Here is a 22,336-nt window from a genome sequence, read left to right on the forward strand (position 1 = left end):
TCAGGAATTTCCATTGTCTCTTTCTTCAAAATATACCTGGAGTCATCAAGAAAGCAATGAAAACAGAAGTCTGCACTTGAAATATTATTACATAAATCTAAGATTAAAATATGTAATCTGTTCTGCCAACTGTTTCCATACTGAAATGGCTTGTGTATTTTTTCCTGCACGATCATCATCATCATCTTTTCAGGCCACTTCTCAAAACTGGAAACATCAGAAACTCAACGCTTAAGTTTTCAATCTAATTATCTGTCATTCACTCAGTTTTCAGTGTGGGCTACAGGCAGCAACACATGGCTATGAAGGATTATTCACTAGATTAAATACACTATATAGTAAATAAACACTCAACACCTTTAGCAATAGGAACAAGAAAGTCATTTTAATCTCATTTTGGCCAATAGCTTCCTAACTGTCCTCTATTTTCCTCCCAGTGGTCCACAAGGACCAGACATTGGCAAAGCCCAGAGCAGGTCAGCAGCAGAGCCTAGAACCTGAACTTAGCACCCTTCCCAATGTGTGTCTATGCTGTGATGAGGGCAATAAATCAGGCACAACAAGAGACATCTTGGCCCTTTCTTAGTCCTGTGCCATGAAGGCTGTAAAAGTCGGGCTTTCCATCCTATTCCTCAGCCATTCTTTTTATCATTTTATTCTACTTATTTATTAACAAATAACCAATTTGGGAACATTTCATGATCGTGGTTGAGAAAACTCTGGAGTGTTAAGGAATTGGCTGGGTGTGTTGATAACTTTTCACAGCATGTTTGGCCATACTGCATAATTTACTTCATAAACATCCCAATGTGAACTTAATTAAGTCTGGTGAGAAGCAACAACACTCTCAAGAAATAAGAGAACAGCAACCAACATGGTTCTTGGCTCTTGCAAAAATTAGATTTAGACTACTATAAATATACTCCACTGCACATACTGCCAAATACTATATTTCAGTGTTTGTTCATAAAACATAATTTGAAATACATGTCGGATGATAAACAGCCTTTTTGTAAAAGGAAGTTATTATCTGTGATAAAAGCAGTTGTTGACATTAGAAATGTGGATGTGAGGATCCAGACGGGAAATTTAATAAAAAGAAAACAAATGTGGCAGGGAAAAGGGGGGTTAACAATATGGCAAAGCAAAGACAGATCTGGCTGCAAATATCTGCCTACAGGCAAAACCTGGACTCCTACCTTTCAGATGTGCCATCAGGGCCACAAGAAGCAAAACATGGCCTCAGATTTAGAAAAGGAAAATAGACTATTCAATGTATCACTTCTTGCTTAGCAGGAATCCTGTGAGTAGACATAGGTACCTGTTAATTCTGAAGCACCACTTCTTTTGGTGTCTAATGTTAATTGCCTGTGGAGTTCCACTTTGCCAGACTTCCTCATCCCACATCCTCCAGCAGGCCCAACCCATAGTCTGATGAACTGGCTTTAATTATAATCCCCAAAGATTTGCAGATATGAGACCACACTGTAGGAACTGTATTTCAACATGTTTTCCTAGGCTCAGCTAATCTGTTAAATGTTAGCTTCTTTAAATAAAACCCACTGGAAAGTTCTCCCCTCTCCACATCCGTGCAGTTTCCTCTGGGAAGTGATTAGCACGGATCACCAGAATCCTGTGAGACTCCCAGCGTGTCTTCTGGATGCGCACCATAGCAAGCCATCACAGTGGATGCAGCCACTGGTGTTGATGCTGTTTGGAGCTCATGTTTTTAGTACTTCCTGTAAGACAGTTGTGTTTTTCAGCTAGTGTTTCACCCCAGGCTGTCTGTAGCAGGGTTTTTTCCTTAATGTCCAAAAGAATTCCATGCCTACACAAGTAACTGAAAATTCATAGGTTTTCCAAAAGGGGTTTGTGGGGTACCAATTAAAATTTGTCACTGGACTCCAAGGGTTTACTTAAGTTTGGCTTTTAAGTTAGAGATTTGTTCTAAAACCCAGAAAGGATATACTAAAATCATCAAAGGAGAGTCAAGTTTTCTGATGTATTTTTAGTACAGGTGCAACCCTTTCAAGATGGAAGCTTTTGATAGTTCTCCAAACTTCAGCATAATTTAGCAAACCACTCAACGATAATGCCCTTTCAGGTTTGAGAATTCCTATCACTCAAGACAACCCATAATCTTGAGTACCACAGAGCCCCTGTCTTTTCCTTCTCTTCCTAAGTAAATTGCTGGAAGATTCAAATTATAATAGAACTAATGCACATGAAAACTGTGGGTGGTGTGGAAACGTTTGGCCCTGCCTCAAACCCACAAAAACTCCAGAAGAAAGGCAGCACCCAAGGGTGTGCATATGACATCACAGAAAAGGACAGACCTTGAGATCCTGAATGATTTCCTATGTTTCCTGTGTGTTCCATAGCACAGAAATGTTTCTAGTAAGATGATTCTCAATAAGAATCAAACACTTCTTCAAGTCTTGCCATGAATGTATTTGAAAACAATAGCCACATGAATAGAAATCAGATCTGGAAAGATCTACGCAGGTTGATTTAAGGGCATCCAAGCTAGGGAGTGTAAGAAAGTTTAGACCTTTCAATATTTTCTAAGCAGTATTAGGCAGCACCCAATTGCTAATTGAGACCCACAGCAGGGGGATGGAGGTCCTGCATTGAAACTCTCAGACTTAGGGGCCATTTTCAGCCTCTGGGTGAAAATCCAGAGCTGGATCTTTGGGTGGTAACTGCCTCCCAATCCTCTCTGCTGATGTGGGTTGGCAGCCCCACAGAGCAAGCACACATGGAGCCAGCTAGTTAAATTTTGGCCAAATAGTAACCTTAAAGAGGGCACTTTCAGGATCTGGGTATGAACATGTAATTATTTCTTTTAAAGATTTCAAACCTGCAGGATATTGAATAAACAGATAGTTAAGAAGGTTGGGGAAAAGCCAATCTGAATGCAAACCTCAACTTCAGAGACACTCAATACATTCATTTGTGAGAATGCTGTGCTCGCTGTGATACAAAACAAGATGGTTATGTACAGAGAATACTAGTCTTTCATTTTAATTCTAATTATTTGCAACTTTTCTTATTGTAACAGGAATACATGAACGTAATATAAAATCTTAGGATATATATATGCAAAAAGGAGAAAATTGGTGTCATCTCTGATCTTAGCCCACAGAGGTAACCAATGTTAGAATTCTGGCGTATGTCACTCATTCCTTTACTCCTTTGTTACTCAGTTCTTTATTTAGCACCAATTAAGGGCCAGAACTACATATATCCTTTCTGTTCTTTATCTATAGATAAATATGCATATATTTAAAACATGGAAATATTTTCTACATAGAACTTTAAGCTGATATATACTAATATATTAAGAACATTTTATATCACCTACTGTATACCATATTAATAGCTATATAATATTCTATTAAATGTATTGATGGACCATTATTTAAACAAACTATGATTGCTAAGCATATGCCTTTTATGTAATTAAAAGTACTGTGCTAAATGGAAGCTGTATACACATCTATGACAGTTTCATGATCATAAGTTCTTATAGGTAAGCTTACTATATCAAAGAACACGTTTTTTAAAGGATTTTCCAAACTTATTACCAAATTATCCAATACTTATATTTTATATTCCCACCAACAGTATGTGATTTCTGTTCCAAAAACTGATCCTTTTTTCAAATTTTATCAATTTGCTAGGTAAAAATGACACATCATTTTGACCTGCAGTGTTTTCAGTTATTAGGGAAATTGAGCTTTTTCTCATTTGGCTAGCTTGTTCCTTCAATCAACAATAAAAGGCACTTATTGAGTACCTATAATATTACAGATCAGTTCTAGGCTCTGGGGAAGATTAGTGCTTTGCAAATCATGTGAAGAATAATGAAATACTAGGAGACATAACACAAAGCAAATAAGACTTAGAAGGGACGGTTATTTCAAGAGCTACAGTATGAAAAGGAAATTGGATCCGATGCATTTTTTTCTTCTTGTAATCTCTTTTTAAACTTTTTGTTTTGTACATATACTACATAAGACAAAATACATACAAGTTAACATTTTAAAGAACTATAATTTGAAAATAAATGAACCAAATGCCCACACACATATCACCCAGCTTAAGAAACAAACACAGCTGACTACCCTGAAGCCCTCCTATGATGCCTCCACCTGCCCCTCCTTCCTTCCAAGAGGTTAGCTGCTGCATCTTATATAAGCCACTCCTTCATTTTCTTTCTAAATTTTCCCAGATGTGAGGGTATCCCTGAATAACATACTGTTGAGTTTTGCCTGGCTTTGAATTGTGTGTAAGTTCTTCCGCAAATTAGTATTTTGTTTGTTTTGTTCTATTTGGCTTTTGCATACACTGTGTTTTTACCTGATCTGTGTTGACTACAGGTTCATCATTTCCACTGATCTAAAGTCTTCCATTGCATAACGCACCCCAATATGCATATCCATCATGCTGTCAGTGGACACAGAGATTTAGGGCATTTTCTCTTCAGAGCTGCCACAAGCAATATGGCTGTGAATAATCCTCCAAGTGCCTCCCAATCAAACAGTGCAAGAGATCCCCTAGGATATTGCTTAGATCTGCCCACATGAAATGATCATTTTTGAACGTTAAAAGTGGTTGAGTGATTAGCTTGTAGGATATACATGTGTTAGACCTAACTCCTAATAGTTTCCTAAATTGGTTTCATCAACTCACTCAGGAACAGCAGTGTTTGAAAGCTCCTTTTGTTCCAAACGCTTGCTATCATGAGACACTTTAATTGGGGCCAGTGGAGGGTGTACAGTGACATCTCATTGCCGACTGTCCTGATAACTAGTGAGGCCAAACATTTTTCACATGTTCAATAGTTCCTCATTCCTCTTCTGTGTCTTCCCTCTTCATAGTTTCTGTCTCTGTTTTAAGTGGGGTATTCATCATTTCCCTATTAATTTGTAAACATTTGTACGTATCTTCAGAATACTAATCCTTTGCCAGGTATGTGTTGAAATATCCCAGATTGTGACTTGCTTTTTCACTCTCTCACTGGTGCTTTTTGAAGGCCAGAGGGTCTTAATTGTACTGTGGTTTAATTTATCCACTTTTCCTTTATGGTTCCTGCCTTTTGTACTTGATTAAGAAATCCTGCTCTAGTCCCAAAGTCGTAAAGATATTCTTCTATGTTTTCTTCTAAGTATGTTAAAGTTTTGCCTTTCACATTTTGGATTTTAATCCACCTTGCCCTCTGGCTTCAGGATTGTCATTTGAATCTGGACTACGAGATAGCTTTTATGATTTTCCCATATACATAACAGACCCCAGTACCATTTGTCCAATAACCCATCATTTCCATGTGGACCTGCAATTGTGAGCTCTGCTATTTATGAGATTTCTGTTTTACAGGCATATTTCTGGGTTATCTATTCTATTCCTCTGGTCTCACTGTGCTAATTGTGTCTTAACTGCTAAAACTTTATAAAAAGACTTGTTATCTTATAGAGTTATATGTTCTGCCTGGATCTTCTTAAGACTGCCTTGGTTATTTTCATCAATTTACCCTTCTATTTAAATTTTAGAATCTGCTAGTCAAGTCCCACAAAAAATATCCTGTTGGAATTTTTATTAAATTGCTTTCAGTCTCTAATCAGAGATTGAGAATTGACAGAATTTGCGTCAATTGAGAATTTAATAATCAGTGGTAGAGAACTGACATGTTTATGATAAGTCTTCCTACCATGAATATGGTTCTTTCTCCATTTACTTAGTTTCCTTTATTGTGGTTGAATACAACTGTATGTGTCTACATTAAAGGACCTGCAGGGCATTTGTTAAACATGTGCTGGGCATTCTCCCTTTGCCCTCGAATGTACCCTTCACCATTCCCATCATGCCCTGTGCCCAGGAGATGAACTCTGTAGATGCTACATCAGGAAGTCCCTGCATCCTGACTCCGAAGAGGGATGGAAATAAGCAATGGTCAGGAGATCACAGGAAGAGAGTAAGACTAGGCGTTGTCCTCCTGCCCCCTCTCTTCAGGCAACTGGTCAGCAGGGCTGTGCTCTTCTACTGAAACACTCACCTCCCACTTTCAGTAGTTGCCTAAAGCTGCAGCTCCCCCTCCAGATTCTGTTAGCCACTCTCCACGCTCACCCACCGAAGATCTGAGGGTCCCCTGGTGTTACTTACCCTGGGGGTTTGACCATCTTTGTTGGCATCCCTTCACCCAGCCTGCATCTTTCTAGTCATCAAACTCTACCTTGAGGATGCTACCTATTCCCTATGGAGACTGTGACTAGATACAACAGTGTATGTGTGTGTGTGTGTGTGTGTGTGTGTGTGTCTGTGATTTCTCATTATTTGCAGATTCTTTTGCTTTTTCTATATGGAAAATCACATTGTCTGCAAATAGTTATATTTTGTTTTTCCACTTGTTTTACTTCACTTGCTTGTACTCCAGAGCAATGTTAATTAGGAGTGCTAAGAGTAGCCACTCTTGTTTCATCCCTAATGTTAAAGGCACTGCTTTCCATAAATTTTCCACTAAACCTAGCTTGCTAAGGTTTTATCATGAATGGTTGATGAATTTCATCAAATGTTTATCTGAATCTTCTGTGATCACAAGGTTTTCCTCCTTTAAATGCTGATTTACATAACACATTTTATAATATTAAATCAATCACTCCAGAAATAAATGCTATTTGGTCATTGCTGGCTCTAGTTAGCAAATACTTTATTTCAGATTCTTGCCTTTAGATTCATGGATCAGACTGGTCTGAGGCTTTCCTTCCCACTAAATGTCCTTGTCCATGTCTGGAATCAAGACTATATTAGCTTCATGGGTGAGAAGTGTTCTCTCTTTTCCCATCCTTTTGTATTTTTCACATTCTTTAAAATGGAGATTTGGCAGATTAGACCCAAGGAAGACCTGGTGCACACCAGGCACGCACTCTTACCACTTCTTCAAAAGAGCTTGTGTGAACTTCGAACTGTCTGTACCTTGAATATATAGTAGAAACAACTTGTGAAAACATCTGGGACTGGTGTTTAGTGGAAAGATTTTTAACTACTGACTCAAATTCTTTACAATTATAGGATCTTCCAGGTGTTTATTACTTCTTAAATCAGCTTTAATAATTTAAACTTTTCTAGGAATTCTTCAGCTTCACAGGTGTTTTTAAATATTTGACATGAACTTGATCATAATATTCCTTTAAAACTTAATCTCTGCTCATCAGTATTTATGACCTTTATTCATCCTGATATTGTTTGTGATTTCTCTCTTTTTTGGATCTGTCAAAAGTTTCAGCAGATTTGCCTTTGATAATTTTGTGGGTTTGTTTTTTATTTTATTTGTTCCTACTCATTTCTTTACTTTCCTTCTACTGTTTTTGGGTTTATTCAGTTATTTCTTCTTTTCTAGCTTCTAAAGATGGACACACAGCTAATTTCTTGCCAGTCTTTCTTCTTTCCCAATATAAGCATTTAAAGCTACAAATGTCACTCTAAGATCTACTTTAGCCATGTCTACCAAGTTTTCATAGTCTTCCTATGTTCATTATCATTCAACTTCAACTATTTTGTTTCCATAATGATATTTTCTTTGAACCATAGGCCTTTTTTTTGTTGTTAACTTCCAAATAGATGCGGTTCCTTTTTAAGTTTATCTTTTTGCTGTTAATTTCAATTTTAGAGGGATTGCAGCTAGGGACTTTGAAATGTGTAAGCTTGATTTATGACCATTAAGTAATAAATTTTTTAACTGGTGCTTAAAAAACTGATTTCCAGTGGCTAGGTGCTATTCATACACATACACATCTGAACACATACAGACATGTGTACACATATATGTATGTATTTGTCTCAGTGGGTGAATGTAATTGTGCTATTCAAATCATCAATGTCCTTGATATTCTTACTGCATCTATCAATTGCTGAAGGTAAAACATTATCTTTACACTTTAAAACATTATCAAACATCTTCTTAAAGCAGTCAATTTTGGCTTCATATATGATTAGGTGCCTACAAATTTAGAATCAGAGCTCCCTGTTTCACTGAAACTTCCACCAGTATGTTGAAACTCTCTAATAAATTATTTTTGCCCTTAAGGCTAGTTTGTCCTGATGTAGTCCCATCGACCTGACCACTGAGGACTCCAGCATACCGACCTAGTTAAGTAATAAAATGAACTCCAAGCCATTTATCAGGTAGACAGACTCTACAGCTTGATCACAATCTATCCACCATCTCTGAAGGGTGAAATGCCGCTTTTCTTTCAACTTTCCCCTTACCTCCACGCTCTATAATTTGCTTTTTTCTTTATCTCTCCATGACTTAAGTGCCTCTTAGATTAAGTCGTTCAGACACAGGCTAATCACTGGCCAGCTCAAGTGATTAAATAAATAAATAAACCTCTTGAAGCCACATGTAGTTCTATGATCTTAGTTGAAACACTACCAAAAAGCCTTTTTCACTCAACATATTTTCAGGCCAGCGAAAGACAAAGAAATGTAAAAACTTCTCCAAAATGTCAACAGGACAGATGACGTGGGTTCTTTCCATTCCATAATCTTGAAAATCACACCTACCTGACCTTGAGGGGAAAACCTGTTCCCATGGACTTATAAACCCCCTGCAGTCTCTTCCTCGGGGTATGAAATGTGATGCTGCCAGGCCTCCAGGAAGAGTCCAAAAGAGAGAAAGATAACTGATCTCTGAACAGAAATGGACTTTCTGGCCACATGTGGCAAAACAGAAATTGGCCTTTTGGGGTTGAGGGTGAGGCTGACTCTTAGCTTGTGTTGCCCTCTCATAAGAGGGAGGAGGAGGAGAGGAAAAGGATGGAGAAGAAGAAGGACATTTGCTAAAGCAGAAAAATTTAAGTCAAATTCATCTCAACTCCTTTCAGAACGTTTTTTTCAATGATTCCTGGTTTTCCCCACCATCCATCCCTCACCCAGATAAGCGTACAATAGCGGTCCTCGTTCTCGTCAGAGGTTCTCAGTATGTGCTTTTTCCTCCACAAAGAGGCCTCCTGCCCCTCCCTCTAAATTCTGCACTCAGGGTGACATCTATTTCTTTAATTGTCTTCATGGCACATCACTTCTAGAATTGTCCTATTTATTCTTTTGAAAAATTTGATTATTTGTCCCATCAGCAAGGAGACACTCCGTGTGATTGGGGACCTCTTTGAGTCCCAGAGCCTGGCTTTTGTAGTCACTAAGTAAATTACTGTCCAAACAGCCAATGAATGGATGGATGAACCCATCCACCCAACCCAGCTGACTGCCTGAATGGACAGACACCCAGTCATAATAGCTTTTGGTGAATAAAGGAGCCACAGTGCCACTGTTGTTTTGTATTTTTCTTTTTCATTCTCAAACAAAACTATGAAGTTATAACCTAGAAAAACAGAACCAAAAGAATCTATCCCATCTATCTGTTCCATTAAAGGAGCATCCTCTCCCTCCCTTGAAAAATGGTGACTTTAAGGAGGAAACCTTAGCATTCTTGCTTAAGGAAGGCATTTGGATGGGTTGAAATTTGGGTGATGCTGACAGGGACTCCTCAGGAAAAAAAATTACACACTCTGCCTATGGTTTAAAATCAAAGCAAACTTAGAATCAAACATTTTCTTATTCTGTACAATGTGTGTTTAAGAAGATACAGCCAAAGAAATGGAATTGACATGAAGACATTTCATTTCTCTTGCAACAACTTAGCTTGCTGTCTGTGAATTTCAGATAAAACAGTCTGGGCTTTCAGATCTTGTGGCTTATGGGGAAGGGGGAATGGAAGTAGAGTCAAAAGCTAATGGTGGAGAGAAAGAGAAAACAGAGAATTGAGAGGGAAGGAAAGAGGAAGAAAGAGAAAGCTAGAAGTAGATGCAGAGACTCTGATGGAGCAACGGAGCGAGTATGCTAAGGAATGTGCTCCTGACCAGCCTGGGGAGGAAAGGGGAAGACACCCGATATCTTCGAGGTTTGTCTGTCTCTCTTTTTAAGTCCTGGGAAGAACAGATAAGGAGGTAAGAGGGAAGCTGGAAGAGGAGAGGATGAAGGAAGTTGTAAAACATTTCAAATACATTAAGTGGAGGGAGGATTCCTGCGCTCTCGCTGAGGTTTCTTTCATTGACTGACACCAGCTCCAGCCAAAAGCTCCAGCTTAGCACTGCCCACATCCTTTCTCTGCCCTGTGGCAGCTCCCTGCATGTATCTCCCAGGCTCCATTGGCCTGAAAGCAGACAGACACTTACCATATCCCACAGACCCCCACCCCTGGCCTGCCTTCTGCCTGGTGAGCCTTCTACCTCAACAGTATCTGGAGGCAGATGAAAATAACATTTGCTTCAGTAGAGAAAAGCAAAGGCTGCAAATTCACAAGGAGCTAGAGAAACCCTTCAAGGTCCACCACCATTGTGGGCATTCAATAGCACTTAACCTATTCCACAAACAGAGCATGCATCTCAGTCTTGCTCTCCTTGAAGTAAGCTGAGTTGTATACTCATCTTTGAAGTCCCAGCCTCTCCACCCTGCTGGGCTCATGAGGAAAAGGGGAAATGCCTGACTCACACTGTATCCTCCAGAGCCTAATGAAACAGGATCTGGCCCATTGAAGGACTTAGAATGGAACTGAAACAGGGGCCAAACCAGAGGTCACACAGCTCATTAGTGGGAATACGTGGGTCCTCCGGGATCTCTCTCCAGTGCTCTTTCAACCTGACCCCACCCCGCTCCCTCAAACACTCAGCTGACTTTCCTTCTCTCACAAGGCAGAAGTGTTCGCTGGTGTGTCATCGATGACCATCCACATTTGAATGACTTCCTATTTTTCTGCATCCCTAGCTGTTCATCTCTGGTCTCTCTCTCTCAAATTCATACCTTGCAATGTCTACAAACTATTAGTGAGCTTATAAAACATTTAAAAAAAATCATCTCCTGACTTAGACTCTGATGTTGCAAGGATAATACTCATAGATCATCCTGAGTGATGGGACCTGACTCGAAAAATACATCGGGATCTGAGGCCACTAGACAGCAGTCTCAGCAGCCAGACAGGCGTAAGAACTGCAGTGCTGCCAAGCCTGAGACGTATGTCAGGCTTCAGGGACAGCTGAGACAGTGCTGGCTTGGTGCTGTTCAGAATGTCCTGAACTCTAGACCTATGCCACTTGATTTTCCCGGTCCTGGAGAAGTCTTTTCAAATCAGTTTGTCTCCCTCCAGTAAGGAGCGAACTTGTCGGGCAGAATTTTGTAGATGACAGGTCTCCCTCATTAGATCCTGTGGTTCGGTCACTGAATCGTGGACAACCCCTGGATACCTGGAGAGCAGCTGTGGCATTCTATATCCATCCATCCATCCATTTGTCCACCGACGATACATTCATCATCTACCTGTCCATCCTTCCTTCCTTCCCTCCATCCATTTATCTGTTGGCTCTGCTTTCTTCTGTGTTGATGTTATTCTCAGGCAGATTCTACCCACGTGGCCAGAAAGCTGGCCACCAGCAATTCTGAAATTTTATCTATGAGACTACACCCTCTCAGCATCCAGATCAGTCTCTGAAAAAGGGTTCTGTCTGGCCTGACAGGTCACATGTCACCCTGAAGTGGGAGGTGTCACAGGTACTTAACTGACTCACCCAAATGGTACAGAATGCAAGAGTAGTTGAGTCCTAAAAGGGAGGAATAATCTGGATCAGACAGAAGAGCCAGAGCTATTCGCTGCACAGGTCTTCATTCTGACACAACGAAGTTTTCTCTGTGATTCGCAGTTGGCATCATAATGTGTCTGTACACAAACTGTCTCAAACTATGACAGATATTTCAATGTGTGCAAACAAAATTTCCCTATTACATACACACACTCCAGCAAGTGTTAACTCAAAATTTTATTTGAAGGGGTGTCGGAAAAGCATTTTCACAGGGATCAAGCATGACTTTACTGGAACTCAGATCAGATCCTTCTGGTTTTTAACACCTACATATAAACTGTAAGGGAAACACTCCTTGGGCTGGCAGAAGGCATGGGCATTGGTTTCTGTGCTGTCTTGCCCAAGGGCCATTTTTTCAACACTACCCTCTTTCTTCTGCTTAGAATGTAGTAGCAGGATTTCCATGGAATGAATGGAAACCAAATGAATTTCCCAAAGGGGGAAAAATAAAAAAGCCTCTGGATTTTGACATAGTGTGGAGAGTAGAGGTCAGGAGAAAAAAAGGAGGGTCATTCAAACAGGGATACCCAAGAGGTCAACAAATGTGTCTCATTTTTTGAGCATTACACATTGTAAGGAGGGGGAGGTTTGTCAGACACTGATTTATGCACCAGACCACCTAATGTAACAACTTGTGACTTTGTTAGGAGAACGAAACCCAATGAGCCTGCTTCCAATCACGCAGGGACTAACTGTCCTGGTGTGAACTGCCCCAATCCTTTTCCCTGTTGACCACTTTGTACAATTATGTCATCCTGAGGGGAGCACAGAAGAGGAAAGAATGTAAGGTTTTAATATATCGGTTTGGGTAGCAAGGAAGAAAATCCACCAGCTAGAGCGGGAGTTACAGGCAGAGGATTTACAGCTATCCGCAGTGCCCTGATCCCTTCCTTGCACCAGAGGGGAGACTTCCTCACTCTTATTAGGAAGGAAAAAGGCCTTGGGGGGGACCAGAGATTGTGATATTTAAAGGAAGGAAATCCTTCCATAAAAGAGGGCCAAGAAGGACTCCATTTACCCTGATGACTGGGAATTCCTGAGGCCCTTTACATTGCCTAAGTTGGGATAAAGAATCTTCTTCGTGAAAAATGCACTGTCTAATGATATGTTACCTTCTTAAAACAATGTTTAATTACTTAACTAAGAATGAATATATTCTTTTAAATGTTCCTACAGTCAGAATTACAGGCATACCTCACTTTATTGCACTTTGCTTTACTGCGTTTCACAGATACTGCGATTTTTACTAATTGAAGGTTTGGGGCAACTTTGCATCAAGCAAGTCTATTGGCCTTTCGTTTCCAACAGCATTTACTCACTTCCTGCCTCTGTTGCACATTTTTAAATTTTTTTTCACTGTTATTACATGTGTTTGGTGATCTGTGATCAGTGATCTTTGATGTTACTACTAGGACTCACTGAGAGCTCAGATGATGGTTAGCATTTTTTTTTTCTTTTGCAATAAAGCATTTTGTAATTAAGGTATATACATTGCTTTTTTAAAACATACCGCTATGGCACACTTAACAGACTACAGTTTAGTGTAAACATAACTTTTACAGCACTGGGAAACCAAAAATCCATGTGACTCACTTTACTGTGATATTTGCCTTATTGCAGTGGTCTGGAACCAAATCCACAACATCTCTGAGGTCTGCTTGAACACAGGATTAAACTGTATGTATTGTTCTGTCTGTAGTTTTTCACACAGAAATATACCTTATAAATCTGCCCTTGTGAGCACTATAAGTCTGCTCTTCTTCTACCTTATTCTCTTTACTGCTGCACACTATTATGTAATAGTGGCTGTATCAGAAAGGAGCATAGTTTATTTCACTATCCATGTTACCTTCTATGTTTAAATGGCTTCTAATTTTTTGCCATTACAAATAATACTGCATTGATTGATGCTTCTCTTTACACATGAGGGAGGAATCCCCTTGGAAAGAAATGTAGAAGTGGAAGTGATGGTTCAAAGTATATCGACATTTTCACTGTTGATATATACTTCCAAATTGACCTCCAAAAGACCACTGCATTTTATGCTCCTTCAACATTGAAAGCAACACAATTTTTTTTTAATTTCCAATCTAATGGGTAAAACATGATCTATCATCATTACTTTGATCTTTGTACTTTACTTACTGCTTAAGCACTTTTTCACATGTAAATTGTTCACTTTATTTAGACTGTTTATATTTTTGCCTGTCTTTCTACTTTTTTCTTTCTCTTATTTATTTGTATGAGCTCTTTATATATTGTGAATTTTAATCTTTACCTACTAGTTAGCTTGCAAATATTTTACCCTAGACTGTTGCTCACATTTTATATATTTCACTGTAGTAAAGCTTAAAATGTTTAATGTAGCTTTAAAAAAAAACTTTATCCTATATGGTTTCTGGGTTTTATATCTTCCTTAAAAGAGGTATTACCCACCTAAAAACTCACAAAAAAAAAACAGTTTTGCTATTCTTCTAATACTTCACAGATTTTTCTCTAGATTTAGTTCTTTAATCCATACGAAGCATGTATTTATATTTACAGTGAGACTGAAATTTTCTTTTCTTCTCATTATCCTGACATTATTTATCAAGTAGGTCCTCAGTTACCCATAATTTGAAGTGTTTTCTTTGTTGTAAATACTAAATTCCTACGTAAACATACATGGATGTATTTATAGACTCTTTGTTCCACAGATTCATTTCTCTATTCTTGTGTTAAGAACACACTGTTCTAATTACTGTCATTTTAAAGTATGTTTTGACATAAAACAGGATAAATCTCCTATCACTGTTAACCCTTTTTCAATGAACTTTTTTTGATCTGTGCATTTTCTAGTCTATATAAACTTGCAGATCAGCTTGTGAAGTTCCATTAAATATCCCCCTTGTAATTTTTCTTAGGATTGCATTGAATTAATGGATTATATGGCAAAGAACTGACACCTTCACAATTTTGAGTCTACTGCAAACCTGGTATGTGTCTGCTTATTCAGGTCTTCATTTGTCCTTCAATAAAATGTTATGAATTTCTTCAAATTAGGTTTATTTCTAGATTTCTTTTACTACTGTAATTAAAACATTTTCATGACATTCTCTAATTGTTTATTGATAGCATGTTGGACTACTAATTTTTCATTTATTCATTCAGCAAGTACTTGTTAAATGCTCATTGTGTGGGGTACATGCAATCCTGTCTACTGTAGGTGTACAAATCATGGATTTTTGTACTGTTGAAAGATAAACTGAGGCATATTAAAATTGTCAAGAGTTTATTTAAACAAAAATCAATTCTAATCGGGCTGCCAACACAGCAAGGGTTAGAAGTGCTCCACCAATTAGAGGGAGTGGGGCCCTTTTACTCAGAAGATGTGGAAGCAAGGCAAGCAATTTATTTGTTTGGCTACAGTAGCGGAAACGTTCGCCTCATTTGGAAAGCCTATTGGCTGTTTGTGATTGGCTATTCTCAGGCTTCCCATTCTTAATTCTGGCATGAAAGGCTTAGGTCTCACTTTGCTCACTTAGGCTCCTGGCACAGGAGCCACCTCAGTCTCATGGCTCCTTGTTTAATTAAGGTAGCAGTACTGTTCATCTCCACATGAAAAGCTCCAGGAAGAAATATTAATGAATAAGTTTAATAACCAAGACAAATTGATACATAGGTCAGAAAGTTTAAAAGAAAAGGAAAATGTTTAGAAAACCTTCTTGAATATATTTTCAACCACATTTCTAGTGTCTTCTACACAAAGTCACATGGGGGAAATTTTTTCACTACTGAAAGCCTGTGTTTTCCCTGTGGTCATATGCTTTTTCCTCACAAAGAATCAAAAATAAGCAACTGCCATGTTTCTTCCCCCAACCCACATTTTCTCTGCATTTGTTGCCAGAAAGTTTAGCGTTAACTTGCTCAGTCAAGCACAGCGACTTCAATATTCTGATTCTTCTCTCCCCACCTACTGAGGCAGAGTTTGCTTTCTTTATGTTTTTAATTTGTATTGGCTATAAGCTGCTTGATCTCCTAAGAAGCAAGGCACAGAAAGAAGAGGAGAAAATATTTCAAAGTCATCGAGGACACCAGTTGGTATAAAACAGGTTTGAAGGCGACCTTTCTTTTGAACTGCTGAGACCTCGAAGGACAAGGTCACTCAGCTCTGCCTCTTTCCCCAAGGTTACTTCTGCCTTTTCAGCCAGTAGCTAAATTGTCATCAAGGCACAAACGAGAGACAGGTCCTGAATCCTTTCATCACGTAGGCAGTTTTTTCTGGAGTTGTTTTTTTGTTTGTTTGTTTTTCTTGAGTGTTTGAAAGGAAGAAAAAAGTGAGGAGGAACCTTCTGTCAAAGACCCAAAACAGTTTTAAAGTTGCGTGCTCAAGGCAAACAGCTTCTCTGTTCTGCTTATATGTTTTGGCCCCACAATTTTGAGTGAGTCAGATGTCAAAAGACAATTCCGTTCTGGAGGAGGGGCCCCCATGGGTTGTTGCTCTAATTTAGCAGATCTTCAAACTGTGAGGCCCAGATGACACAAAATACCAAAAGAAGCTGGGATTTTAACCTAAACTACAGGTTTACATTTTTTTTCCATTTCTCTGCCTTTCCTTCCCTGTCTCCACCCCCACCATCCACTCCCACCATCCACACCCCACACCCTCCAACTAAGCTTTTCTATTGCAAATGACCAGGGATGGGATTTGAATAAAAGCCAAAGCTATTTCCTCTGCTCCTGGACCTGCAGATGACTGCACCCTAGTTTAGATATGCTGAACACTTATTACCAATTGTGAAATAAATAAGCTTATCTGATGCATGTAATTTGAGTAAAAGAAAATTGCAAAGTAATGGGTAAAAATAAAGAGGCTCATTGTGCCTCTGTGAAGGAAATTACCAGAACAACAACTGACCTTTAGATTTTTATATGGTTAAGCTTGAACAAGAGAACAATAACATAGGATTTACACCCTTCTTCCCCATCCCTATGCCTCCATCCCCCTACCCCTCCCCAGCCAAAAGTGATCTGGACAACTTTTGCAACAGGTTTTTGACCTTTGAATAATTCAGAACCTAGAGTCTACCAGAAACAGAGACAGAAATGATTCTTTGACTAGAAAAATTTCTAAGAGTCAACTGACAAAATTTCAACCCAAGTAGCTGAAAGAGAACTCTTCCATCGGATTTACTGAACGTCATTCATTGTTACTTAAAACAGACTCTTGCTTTTCGTTCTGAATCTGGGTGAGAGTGCTTTTTCCTTTTTTCACAACTGATGACATTAGAAATGGCATGAGAAGGGAGAATATCCTCCTTGTCATTTTCATAATCCATGTTTAAACTCCCACCTTAATAAAGTCCTTTTTACCCCCCTCAGCATCTTTATTCTTTAATAGCATTTCAGCTGACTACAAAAGTAATGTATGTAGACACTGTAGATATTTTGGGAAACACTGAAAATCATAGGGAAGAACAATTTAAATCATGCATTTTTCCAGCACCCATCAATAACTACTATTAATATTTTAATGATGAGTCTTCTAGCCTGTACTTCTCAATGTACATAGTCATATTCTTCACAAAAATGAGAACATGCCACTTTTGCTTTGTCATAAACAGTTAAAAATCCTCACCATCTTGGTTGCAATGAGATCTCATCCCATGATGTACCATAATTTTTTCAACCTACCTCCTCTTATTTGGGTTTTTCTTGGTGGCTCTTTAAAGCATGGAGTTCACCGCTAAAGATGTGAATGATATAAAATGTATCTTAACTCACCCCAAGTGACATTTCCATCTCTGAGACCAAGAATCCTCCTGGGGCACACACCTGATGGGAAAAATGGACAGGAAAACATTTTACACACTGGGGAGCTGGGTAAACTAGACAGTAGTGTCATTACTAAAATGTCAACAGCTCATTGGCTAAATATACTGGGAAAAAACCCACCAAAGAGGAAAAAAATTATATATTCTCTATGAAAGTACTCTTTCTCCTTTTCTCTAAAAAAACACACAAAAAGTGCAAGGAAAGATCATTTGAACCTTTACATCCCTTTTTGATGCAATGAACTCCAACATCTGCATGTCCCCCTCGAAGGTCACCTCCACCATAAAACTCCTACCCCAGCCATCTCTCCATCCTGTTCTGCCTTCATTGGATCTGCTTCTGTTCGTGGCAGCCATCAGTTTCTGTAGCATTAGGGTGACTTTAAACAACCCCACTTTAGCTCTCGCCCGTTTCCTTTCCACAAGGGTCTCTGTCTGATTCAACTTGGTAGTTCCATGCAGTAGGCACTCAATAAATACTTGCCAAATGATTCTTTCAAGGCACCTCAGTGAGGGTCCTGGGTGCTTCTTCTGCATTTAGGTCTCTCACAGGCTGGAGGCCACAGTTTAAAAAAGCCAGGGCAAGGTCAGGGGAGCCAGAGAAGGCAGCTTTCAAGTTGAGTAATGAAAAGCGATGTTAATTACCGACATGGGCCATTTAGAAGGAAGAAAAATGCTATCTCTTATTAATTTTGCTGAAATGGACACACTCTTATCAGGGGCTAATGATTAACAAAGCCGCCCTTTTCTGAAGACAGAGGAGGAAAATCTCAGAAAAGAACCTGGAGGCCACAGTGCAGAAACGAACTTCCTGCCCCCACACGTCTGTCGACCTGAGATAACATGCCTTACTTTTGTTTGGGCTTTTTGTTCCTGTATAAAATTAGACAGAAAGCCATCAATGAGAGGTTAAAATGTTCATTTGTACCAAGATGTTCAGTACAGGCTTGCTTATAGGGACCCTCAGTCACAAACAGTCTCCTGCTAAGGACCCAGGAATCGAGTTTACATTTTAGTGGTGGAAGAGGGGGTCGGAAAAGAAATCAGTTTGTGGAAAGGGAATTCCTTCTCCTGTTAGTGGGAAATACTAATTTAATCAAGAAGAAAGGGTTTGTGGACCTAGCACTGTCCCAGGGATTTCAGCATCCCAGGTAATCCTGGGTGGACACATTCATAAATGCTTCTCAAATGCTCCCTTTGCTTTCAATCTGCATGCTGGCTTTGGCAGTTGTGAACTTCAAGTGGACCTATTTAAGCTGATCAGAGGAAACAGGCTGACAGTGAGCTGATCAGAAACTTCTTAGAGGACCTACTTTAAAGAGGGAAAGGAGTTCTGAATTTTTTTCATCAGCTTTGTAGAGAGAGAGCAGGTAATGAAGAGAGGTCAGGGTGGGGGTCAGGGGAGGAAAGTGACCATTTTCAAACACGAAGGAAAACCACCTCCTCGCCAGACCTTTGCCAACCTTCCTGTTCTTGTCAAGCTCTGCTTTGAGGAAATGTTTGAAGATAACAGGAAAGGAAATAATGAAACGATACGGCCAGGCTGAGAGCGACTTACAGAGACAAGTGAAAGCTGTTTCCTTGACCCGGGCTTATCTCCAGCCTGCCAAAAAAGCACCATCTATCAGAGACCCATATATAGGATAGGGAACTTGGAGTGAAATCCTTCTTTTAACAATAAAACAATGATATCTGAATTTGTTTAGAAAACAGCATTACAGCTGTAATTGGCAGCCTTTTCCACAACACACAGAAAGTGTGCTTTGGTCTCCAGGAATGGAGAGGTGGGGAGGGTGACTCCTTTCAAAAAGCTGAATGTTTATGAGGAGTGAGGACTTCCATTTGAGAAATATTATAAACATATTAATGTTCAGGGGAAACATTTCAAAACCTCAGGGGCATGGAAGGGGGCAGAACAGGGGTTGCTGACAATGAGGTACATGCAGAAAAAGATTCCACTACAAATTCTAAATAAATAAGTTGCCACTTTGCCACCCACAGAGACTTTATCAGCAATAAAAAGTCCAGGTTAAGGATTTGCTTTCCAAACTGATAGCCTACAGTTGACCCAAAATCAAGCAGACAAGTGGGGGCTGGGGGAGACTGGGGCCCAATGGCAGAATCCTGAAAATCTGACCCTCTTTGAAATGCTCACAGAGCCTCTGGGCTGTCGCCTGTAAGGACAGAACAGCAGTTTAGATTCCAGACATTAAACTGAAAATGAAGTTTACAAATTAGCTCTGAATAAATGTTATCCTTCCCGTGAAGAGCTGCAGCCCCAAGTGAAGCCAAATTCAAAAAAGACACAATTCAGCTCCTCTGTACACAGAACCAAATGAAGCTGCCCTAAAACTGGCATATTTCTCTCACTCTATCAAAATAGCATGGTGTTGTCATGCTTTTCATCGTCCCCCAAAACCAAACACCTATTCTTCCTGAAAACAGCTTGATATCTTCTAAGGGGAAAAAAGGAGAACTCAAAATATAAAGAAAAAAAAATTTGTTTAAACCAGCAAATAATAAAAGTCAATCTTTTCTTTCCTGTTTACTCATCTCCCTGACTGTGTGTGCACGTGTGTTACAAAATCCCTCTGAAGATTGTACAAGAAGGAAAAACTGGCTCCAAAATAATTTATGTAGTCTTATTCTGAAGCTTTCTCATTTTTGTAAATTTCCCCTTTATTCTTCTCCAGTGAATGTACTGGAGTCGGGATTAACCAGGTTCTTGTCTTGGAGCCCTTTGAAAAATGTAAGTGCATTTGGCGGGAAGAGGAACAAAGAAACCCACTGAGTATCAGGGACCTGGGCCAATGGCTGTCCGTGCTGTTTGGGTCCATGGTGTCAGGACAACTGTAAGGCACTGGACTTGCTGGGGACCTGTTAAATCATTTAAGTAAGGCCCAGTCATCTGCTTCATTCAAGAGGAACTCAGGTGACCCGGGGATGCAGTCAGCATTGGGGACGCTGATCAGATGGTGTGAAGACCAGTTCCACAGAGCAAGCTCGCATGTCCCTCCTCCCACACCTAGAAGCTGCACCTCGCCCCAGCTCTCAGACACAGCAGAGGCCAGATATTCTGACAGGTTCACTGTTTCAGACCCCACCCCCACTTAAAATAGCTTAGCATCCTCTCCCACTTCCTTTGTTTCTCATAAATTGCTATAGATTGTCTTTGATCTCAGAGGAGAGCTCCCTATAAAAAGGAAGCAAAGTAACTGATGGAGAAAAACTTTACCCAAGAATCCAGTCTGATGGGTTAGAAGGACCCCTGCCAGAGATGAAAGATTTAGGTCAATGACCCTTGACTAGAGACAAGCAGAGGGAAAGGGGGAATCACTTTGAAATGACACCCGCAGCCCAACTTACCCTCTGGTTATGAAGACTGTTATTTGCCTGATGGTCAAGTTAGAGAAAACCCAAGTCAAAAAAGGTGATTTCTAATAATAAAAGATCTTAACTTTGTCAAGTCCTTCTACTTCTCCGTTTTTATAACTACTTCCATAAGCAACTATACACTCACACAAGATCTGTTAACTATGCAAACTTGAAGACTGCTTCCATTTCCCAGCTTAAGAGAAACATAGGAAAATTTTCATGGGATTATGAAAATGACTTCTAAATACCAGTATGTTTTTGTTTTTTAATTTTCACTTTAACAAGTCAAATATCCACCTGACATTTAAAAAGCTTTAAGTCTCTGGGCTACAATGGACCACGAGAGTGAGGCACATTTTCCAGTTTCTGTCTCTGGTCTGACCAACACCATCAGAGCCAATCTTAAAGACACTGCCGCTGAGGAAGTTTCACGGCTTCCCCTCGCACACCACGTCTGTCTTCCTACCCTCACTGTTAGTGGACATGCAGACTGGATACTTAATCACATATTTAGACTTCTGTGAAATTAGCTTCTGTTTTTTCTCCTTCAAGTGAAGCAGCTCTACTTCTTCTAAGCCCTCCCAGACATCTTGGGCTCCAGCCTCTTATCCCCACCCTGGTTCCCAACACCCTCCAGGTTCTGCCAGGCTCCTCCAGAAGGGCTCTGAAGGGACAAGGTTTGGAGGAACAAGGGCAAATGGTGTCATGCAGACTACAAATGCCTTGACAAATGCAAGATGGACAAATCCAAGAAGGCAGGTTCCCTTGCTGCAAGCCCACCAGGGACACCTCAATGGAGGGGGCAGGTCCTGATCTGGGCTTCAAAGGGGAGGTCAGGATGGGGCAGAGGAGACACTGGCTTTGCATGAGAAGTGTTCCAGCTTTGCCACACAGCAACCCTAGCACAGAACTAATGTAGGGTGGAGCGGGAGTGTCACAGGGAGGAGTGAAACAATTAGAAGACTTTTCACTGGAGAGATGGGTCTGTCCTAGAGATAAAGCTGGAAGGAAAAGATGATCAAAAACCCAGTGAAGCCTGAATGCTAAGCTGAGGGCCCTGAAAATCATCAGAAAGGCAATTGAGAGGCCACTCTTGGATTTTAAAGCAGAGAGTGACATTGAAGACGTGTGAGCTAACAGCCGTGTGTCTGAAGACACTGATGGTGCACAGGGGTCAGTGAACACAGCAACCTGGGTTTGAGGCAAAGGGGCCTGCCACTGAGGTTTATTGATAAACATGTTGCCCAAGACTGAGTCGAAAGTCTCACTGTCAAGCCAGATGAATTCTGTTCACTGCCTTTAACCTAGCAGGCCAACCTAGGTCTCCAGGAAGAGAGGAAGTTCACCTGACCAGGTCTTGTTTGTAAAGCCAGGTGAGTTGCAATCTGCAGTATTCTATCTCGACTCTTAGTGTATGTATGCATGAGGATCTGATGATCATTTCCCTCCTCTCGCTGCCAG

The 22,336-nt window shown here is 40.0% G+C and overlaps 1 long non-coding RNA gene across 2 annotated transcripts in view; it reads right to left on the reverse strand.

The window, feature by feature from the left end:
• Positions 1-22,336, reverse strand: part of LOC116150253 (uncharacterized) — a 116,607-nt gene that overhangs the window by 88,693 nt on the left and 5,578 nt on the right. For both annotated transcript variants that reach the window (XR_010382965.1, XR_010382966.1), the window contains exon 2: positions 17,451-17,501. This is a non-coding gene — a long non-coding RNA (uncharacterized LOC116150253). The remainder of the gene's footprint in view (positions 1-17,450; positions 17,502-22,336) is intronic.

The sequence above is a fragment of the Camelus dromedarius genome, chromosome 11, assembly GCF_036321535.1.
Source record: "Camelus dromedarius isolate mCamDro1 chromosome 11, mCamDro1.pat, whole genome shotgun sequence".
In the NCBI taxonomy this organism is placed as follows: Eukaryota; Metazoa; Chordata; class Mammalia; order Artiodactyla; family Camelidae; genus Camelus; species Camelus dromedarius.